Source organism: Bison bison, unplaced genomic scaffold (assembly GCF_000754665.1).
Source record: "Bison bison bison isolate TAMUID 2011002044 unplaced genomic scaffold, Bison_UMD1.0 scf7180017864368, whole genome shotgun sequence".
NCBI classification, from domain to species: Eukaryota; Metazoa; Chordata; class Mammalia; order Artiodactyla; family Bovidae; genus Bison; species Bison bison.
This window is the reverse complement of record NW_011494940.1, coordinates 4,227,411-4,236,263: the sequence shown is the minus strand read 5'-3', so window position 1 is coordinate 4,236,263 and position 8,853 is coordinate 4,227,411.

Below are 8,853 nucleotides of genomic sequence, written 5' to 3'. Positions count from 1 at the left end.
ATTGTTTCCCCATCTATTTGCCATGAAGTGATGGGACTGGATGGCATGATCTTAGTTTTTTGAATGCTGAGTTTTAAGCCAGCTTTTTCACTCTCCTCTTTCACCTTCATCAAGAGGCTCTTTAGTTCTTCTTCACCTTCTGCCATAAGGGTGGTGTCATCTGTATATCTGAAGGATTTGAGCTTGTGCTTCATCCAGCCCAGCCTTTTGCATGATGTACTCTGCATGAAAGTTAAATTTGCAGAGCGACAATATACTGCCTTGACGTACTCCTTTCCCAATTTGGAACAAGTCTGTTGTTCCATGTCCAGTTTTAACTGTTGCTTCTTGACCTGCATACAGATTTCTCAAGAAGCAGGTAAGGTGGTCTTATATTCCCATCTCTTTAAGAATTTTCTACAGTTTATTGTGATCCACACAGTCGAAGGCTTTATCATAGTCAATGAAGCAGAAGTAGATGTCTTTCTTGAATTCTCTTGCTTTTTCTGTGATCCAACAGATGTTGGAAATTTGATCTCTGGTTCCTCTGCCTTGTCTAAATCCAGCTTAAACATCTGGAAGTTCTCAGTTTACATACTGTTGAAGCCTAACTTGGAGAATTTTGAGCATTACTTTGCTAGCGTGTGAGATGAATGCAATTGTGTGGTAATTTGAACATTCTTGGAGAAGGAAATGGCAACCCATTCCAGTATTCTTGCCTGGAGAATCCCATGGACGGAGGAGCCTGGTGGGCTACAGTCCACAGAGTCGCAAAGAGTTGGACACGACTAAGAGACTTCACTTTCATTTTCACTTTTGAACATTCTTTGGCATTGCTTTTCTTTGGGATTAGAATGAAAACTGATTTTTTTCCCAGTTCCGTGGCCACTGCTGAGTTTTCCAAATTTGCTGGCATATTGAGTGCAGCACTTTCACAGCATCATCCTTTAGGGTTTGAAATAGCTCAACTGGAATTCCATCACCTCCACTAGCTTTGTTTGTAGTGATGCTTCCTACGGCCCATTTGACTTCACACTCCAGGATGTCTGGCTCTAGGTGACTGATCACACCATTGTGGTTATCTGAGTCATTAAGATCTTTTTTGTTTAGTTCTTCTGTGTATTCTTGCCACCTCTTCTTGATATCTTCTGCTTCTCTTAGGTCCATACTATTTTTGTCTTTTATTGAGCCCATCTTTGCATGAAATATTCCCTTGGTATATCCAATTTTCTTGAAGAGATCTCTATTCTTTTCAATTCTATTGTTTTCCTCTATTTTTTTTTTTTCGCATTGCTCACCTAGGAAGGCTTTCTTATCTTAAGCTCAACTATTTATGGGTGCTTATTTCTCAAATTTGAGGATGACCTTCTGTGATCATGGACCGAATAGCTTATAGGACTGTGATTGTATGGTTTCATTCAATAGATATATTTTAAGCAGTTAGCATTAACAAAATATGTAAGTAGGAAATGGAATTCAAGGATAAAACCTATGAAAAGAAACATTCCCTGTTTTCAAGTAAAATAACACAGAGTGAACATAGTACAGAGTAATGATCTGAATCAAATGTGTTTTATTTTTGTTGTTGTTTAGTGTCTATGTCATGTCTGACTCTTTTGCAACCCCATGTACTGTAGCCTGCCAGGCTCCTCTTTCCATGGGATTTTCCAGGCAAGAATACTGGAGTGGGTTGCCCTTTCCCTTCCCAGAGGATCTTCCTGGCCCCGGGATTGAACCCATGTCTCCTGCATTGGCAGGTGAATTCTTTATTGCTGAGACAACAGGGTAGCTCTGATGTGTTTTATATATAGAGAGAGAAAATATTGATATCATAGACAGCACATAGCCACACACCTAAAACTCCAATTATGCATTCATTTATCTCTTCTCAAGTGCACTTTAAAACTACTTTTTGAACACCTGATATAGTTAGGTCATAGTTTGCATGTTGGTAATACAAAGACTAATAAACTTCAGCTACTATCTTGGAGATACAATATGTTCAAAATTACCTTAATATGGTATAGCATATGATAAGTGGAACTAAAAAAACAGATGTAAAATCAATGCATTTTGGGAACCTGAATGGGAGATATTATTTCAATTTGGGAAGTTCAGGGATATTTCATGGAAAAAGTATGGTTTGAAAATATTAACTAATGCCTAAATATATTTTTAACTAAATAAATATGTTTTTCCTACCTAATATAAGCCTAACCAAAGAAGAATCACATAAAAAAAAAATATTAGCCATGTCCTTCAGGGGCTCAACAACAAATAGAGGAATAGAGAAGACTGATATATAATTAATGAAAATATGATGTGCTTACTAATAAAATTGAGAAATGTGACAAGATGCATTGAAACACCAAGACCATGATTGGCTCCTGTGCATCATGCCTAATTGAATGAAAAATGCAAAATTTTAGCATTTTGGAAGATGGTACTAAGAGGAAAAAGGGAAAAATTTTTTTTAAGAGAGGAAAAGAACATTAGTAGAATTGTTACAGAGAGTTGAGATTCAGAGAAAGGGGCATAGTAAAGATGATCAAACTAGTCAATCCTAAGAGAAATCAACCCTGATTATTCACTGGACAGACTGATGCTGAAGCTTCAATACTTTGGCCACCTGATGCAAAAAGTTGACTCATTTGAAAAGACCCTGATGCTGGGAAAGATTGAGGGTGAAAGGAGAAGAGGAAATCAGAGAATGAAATGGCTGGATGGCATCACCAATTCAATGGACATGAACTTGGGCAAACTTCAGGAAATGGTGAGAGACATGGAGGCTTGGCGTGCTCCAGTCCATGTTGCAAAGAGTCAGACATGACTTAGGGACTGAACAACAACAACTAGAGACTTTATTGTTAAAGTTTACTAACAAGTTAACAAGTTAAGTATATTAAAATAAGAAATTTTAAAACGTGAAATACAGCATAACTCCATTACCCTCTCTTTCCAATGAAATCTCCATAGAAATCTAAATTGCTTTTTAAAATTATTAAAATTATTTTTGTTGTTTTTTAATGTACGAGATCTTTGTTTATTATTACCATTTTTGTTTTAATTTTTTTGGCCATGCCAAGCAACATGTGGGATCTTAGATCCCCAACCAGGAATTGAACCTGTGCCCCCTCAAAATGGCAGCACAGAGTCTTAACCACTGGACCACCATGGAAGTCCCTCAAAATTATTTTTGGATTTGAATTCTTTTCTATGTGCTATGAGACAGGCCTTAGCTATGTATTGGGTGAAGGTTATAATCTTAAAGTGTACAGTGACAGGTAACTATGTCCCAAAGAGATTTCAAATTACCACATTCAAAAAAACTGGATCTTTGTTCCCCAAAGCTAATACTCTTGCATTGTTCCCCATCTAGGTGAAGGGTGCACATGCTGAACTGATTACCTAAACCAGAAGCCTGAGTATTACCTTGACATCTCTTCTCTCTTCACTTGCTAAATCCAATCAGTAAAGCTGCTTCCAGGCAGTTTAATAGGATATATACCTTTAACTCCGTTCACCTCTGTCTACCCCACATCATGAAATCATGCCCCCATCAATTTACTCAGGTATTACTGTGTTCGTCTCTTACTTGTATCTTCCCCAGCCTCATTCTGCCTTTCAGGCTGTTTCCCACATTGCAACCATGGTGAACTTACTGTTGTGCAAAATTGATCATGTCAGATTTGTAGCAGCTGATGAGTAGAAGGAGCAAACTGGCAAGACAAGGAAACCAGAGACTCTAGATAGAAAGTTGGAAACAAAAAGACCTTAAAGAACACTGACCTCAGCTGCTTCATTTAACAAGAGAAGACTGAGGTCCAATCAGTCAACAGACATGATGTGCCCAACACAGGCACGGAATAAAGGTATTTCATTCTGTAATCTGCTTTCCTGGCCGTATTCCACAAGTCTTGATGTCTAGAACTGTGTGGTCACTCTTTTTCCTGGCTCTTGAAAAATAATTGTTTGCTCATTTTATTATTTTCCAAATTAACAAAGCACAGGTTTCCCTGGAGGCTCAGATGGTAAAGAATCTGCCTGTAATACCGGAGATCCAGGTTTGCTCCTTGGGTCAAGAAGATGCCCTGGAGAAAGGAATGGCAACCCACTCCCGTATTCTTGCTGGGAGAACTCCATAGACAGAGGAGCCTGGTGGGCTACATATAGTCCATGGGGTTGCAAAGACCTGGACATGACTAACATGACTAACACTTTCACTTTTCACATAGCTTGAGAAAAACAAGAGGCACAAACATGATTCAAATATTAAGTTTAGTAAAGAAATGGGTAGTTGGCACCCATGGAGGAGAGTCATCCAATGCATTCTGAAAATAATGTTAGCACAAAGCAGTCCCCTAAATTGATGGACTTCAACCGTAGTATAAGAGGCCTATATAATATAAGAGAACACTTACACTAATTTCATACAGCTTTTTCCTTTCTTAGAGAATGTGCTGCTAGATGCTAAGGTTGTATTTTTATTTGCCACCTTCTGGATATATTATTAGAGCAAATATAGGCATTGAAGGGCTTCCTTTGTGGCTCAGACAGTAAAGAATCTGCCTGCAATGCAGGAGACCTGAGTTCAAACTCTGGGTCAGGAAGATTCCCTGGAGGAAGGCATAGCAACCCAGTCCAGTATTCTTGCCTTTAGAATTTCACAGACAGAGATCCTGGCAGGCTATAGTTTATGGGTTCGCAAAGAGTCAGACATGATGAGTGACTCACACACACACACACACATACACACAGGTACTGAGACAGTAAACCCCATGGATTCCTGAATTCACTTGTACCACACACTAATGTGATCCATGTAATTCTCAGGGAAGGTGGGCTACGAAGTGCATGCTCAGTCAATAGCCAGAGCATGAAAGAGCCTTTTAGTCACCTTATGATAAAAAAAAGAAAAAGTATATATCACATTTCATGATGTCAGATGGGGAAGAAATGGTACAAGAGAATTCTCCCCTTAACAAGGAAATCCAGCAAAAAAGTCAAGATGCAGAGAGAAAGGCAATTCCCAGAAGGCAAAATGAGATTTTGGTAAACTTTGTTTTCAAAAATCCTGTCTCAGAGGACTTGAGTCAATGTCTTATTTTATCCAAATTGGTTTTCACTTCTGTAACTATTATTAGAGTTGTTGAGTTTTGCTTGTACGTGTTGTGGATCCTGTGGTTCCCACGTTTTGTCAAAAACAGAGTCACCTGAAATATTTCTGTGGTTGAGATGTGCAATGAATTTAGCTGGCTGTTTGAAAACTCTCCTGATTCTGTTAGCTGTTTCCCCTGTCTTCCTGCTGGTTCTCATCATTCCTCTCTAATTTTGAATGTGGTTAAGGGGAAGAAAGGCAAAATAAAAGTCTATTTTGAAGCAAATGACACCACCCATGACTAACTATATACAGTATTTGTGACTTTGGACAGTTTTATTATTGCACTCTCCAGGGCCCACAGCTTGCTGCTACTAAATAAGAAATCTCCATTGTGTATTTTTATGGCCTAAATTCACACATTGTTATATATAATATTTGTCTTTTACTGAATGCTTGGATCCCTCTGTCTCTCTCTCTCTCCCTCTTTTCTTTAGATGCAGAAAAATGGAGAATAATGGTAATAGAACAACAGCCATTTTATTTTTAGGGATTTCCATGCTATATCTTCTTAAAGCGAACCACAACCATTTATATAAGTAGAAAAAATATGACTTGAAAATCAAACATGAATGAGACAGGCAGGAAGGCAACCCACTCCAGTACTCTTGCCTGGAAAATCCCATGAACGGAGGTGCATAGTAGGCTACAGTCCATGGGGTCGTGAAGAGTCAGACACGATTGAGCGACTTCACTTTATGCGGTTTCAGGAGGCATCCTTGGTAGCTCCACTGGTAAAGAATCTGCCTGCAATACAGGAGACCCCGCTTTAATTCCTGGGTGGGGAAGACCCCCTGGAGAAGGGATAGGCTACCCGCTCCAGTATTCTTGGTCTTCTCTGGTGGTTCAGACAATAAAGAATCTGCCTGAAAGGCAGGAGACCTGGGTTTGATCCCTGAGTTGAGAATACCCCCTGGAGGAGGGCATGGCAACCCACTCCAGTATTCTTGGTCTTCCCTGGTGGTTCAGACAATAAAGAATCTGCCTGAAAGGCAGGAGACATGGGTTTGATCCCTGAGTTGAGAATATCCCCTGGAGGAGGGCATGGCAACCCACTCCAGTATTCTTGCCTGGAGAATCCCCATGGGCAGAGGAGCCTGGTGGGCTACAGTCCATGGGGTCATAAAGAGTCAGACAAGACTGAGCAACTAAGCACAGCACAGCATGTAGTTTCAGGAGTGAGACAGAGAGAGAACAGGGAAACCAAGATTGCATTGCCATGAACAAATATAAAGAATAACCTGTTAGTTTTGATTCTGCTTTAAAATAATGCATGAAGCTGATTTAACAATGTAGCTTATGACCTTAAAATGCTGGGTTCATTTTTGAATCATCATGCATCTCCTCAGTTCCCCAGAAGAGTCATCATGTCTTGTTAAGAATTAACAAGCCCTGGTAAATTAATAGATTAATAAATAAAACTGTACATTTAGAAGTGGCACAATGCAGTTGGCGAAGTCAGGAATAGGAAGACAAAACCTGCTTTGTGATGTAGGACAAAAATACTGAAGCTGCTTAGTGATTCAGTTTCCTCTGGTACCAGCTAGCAAGAACATAATCCCTTTGAAAATTTGTTTTAATGATGGCTGATGGTTGTGTTGGTACAGCTGAGATTTTATATCATTTGTGTAGGGCTGGGCAGAGTGGTAAACCATAAGTATCTGGGTCTACATCGCATATCAATCATTTGATTTTTACCACTGAAGCGCTGATGTCAGGTTCTGAAGAGACATTGCCCTGATTTAACAGGCAGGAGCAGAGATGGTAGAAGAATCAAGGTGACTCCAAAAGAGAAAAGGCCGCTGTGAGCTCTTTCCCCAACTTCCTGGGTAGATTTCCATCTCACTGCTGTCTAGGGCGCAGCAACACGTCATGGAGGATTTTCGGTAAGCCATATTTTTGACATTCTGCACTTGTTCATGGTGTGCACCAGACAGGAACATATGGTTCCAAATGTCTGTGGCAGTTGTGTAGAGGACACAACAGAAAGAGTGGTTTTATGTTGAAAATAAAATAAAAAGGAGAAATCTGGAAAGCAATGAAGTGGCCACTGAAGAGCCAAGATCTTCAATACTTCAAGTTGCGTATTATGGTTGTCAGAGGGAAAGAAATGTAGAAAGAGTGAAAACATTGATATTGTCTACAGCTGTGATTAAAAATGTTCTCATTGCTTATCCTAGAACTATTCAGTGACAAAAATCGGTATGACTCTAGGAATTTCAGTTGCTTGTCTAAGTAATTTTATAGAACATAGGTATTTCGTAATAATACTTTACAGAGGAGTTTCTCTTTGAGGATTTTACAAAATAAATAAAATCAGTTGATACACTGGCATGGTTTCCTGTGTGAATTTTTCAGGTCAATAATCTGTACTGTGGTGGGAAGAAATTGTTTACCTTGCCCTGGGATAAATATCTGTCTAACTGGGCTTTTATCTGTTCTTTCCTTCTGTCGTGAGCTTTCAGTGATCACGTCACGTGCGGCAAATATCTGAGCTGCACAGAGTAAGCCATTTCTGTTCTTACTCATTTAGGATCCAGTGGCTTTTTGTGACTTGTGATCACCCTGCTCTCACCTTGCTGTTGTGCTACAGATGATTCAAAAGCAATTAGTCTTAGAGTTGGGAATGCTTTTAAAATTGACTGGCCATGAACAAACTCAGGACATTTTAATCAAGTGATGTCTTACAACACGTCTCTTTCCTAAATGAGGAGGTATGCCACCTTCTTGAAGCAGGAAACCACTTGCCATAAAGAAAAGGGCTATCAAATGTGTTTGTTGTAACTCTGGTCTACATTGCTGTGACCAACACAGTAAGGATAAGATTAACCATCCAAGCTTGAAAAGCAATAAATACCAAATGAGTATGAGCTAGCTAAAAAATATCAGGGTACATGGATACATGTTAGTTGCTCAGTCGTGTCCACTCTTTGTGACCCCATGGACTGAAGTCACCAGGGTCCTCCTTGTCCATGGAATTCTCCAGGCAACAATACCAGAGTGGGTAGCCTTTCCCTTCTCCAGGGGATCTGCCCAACCCAGGGATCAAACCCAGGTCAACTGCGGAATCAACCCAGAATTGCAGGCAGATTCTTTACCATCTGAGCCATCAGGGAAGCCTGGGCTAGCTAAAAACTAACAAGATACGTAAAGTATATTAAAAATATGGAGAAATAACTAGGGAAATAAACTTCCAGGTCCCCTCAGAAGCAGGCTGAGGTGAGAATTCAATTATTATAAGTGAATTTGGGAGTTCATTCGAAGAAGGACCAGTGAGAGTGAAAGTAAGAGGCAGGAAAAGAGAAGAAAGCTGATAAAAGCATTACCCAGTAAGTTATTTCCACGGGCAACTGGAAAAGAATTCCTTTGGGAAACTCTGGGAGAAAGTATAGAACACAGTTCAGGGTTCTCCCAGGTAAGGGGCAGATTCCAAGATACTAGGCCTAGATTTAACCTCCCAATTCCCACAGTGAAAAAGAAGAAGCAAGAGGAAGCGAATCAAAGGAGGAGGAGAAGAGAAGGTGCAGGGCAGGAACAGAGACACAGAGGTAGGGAACAGACATTTGGATACAGGTTCCGGGGGTAGGAGAAGGCGTAGGATGAATGGGAGGTGAGGCTCGATGTAGACGCACTGTCTTATGTAAAACAGACAGCAAGTGGGAACTTGCTGTACCACACAGGGAGCTCAGCTCGGTTCTCTGTGAAGACTAGAGGGG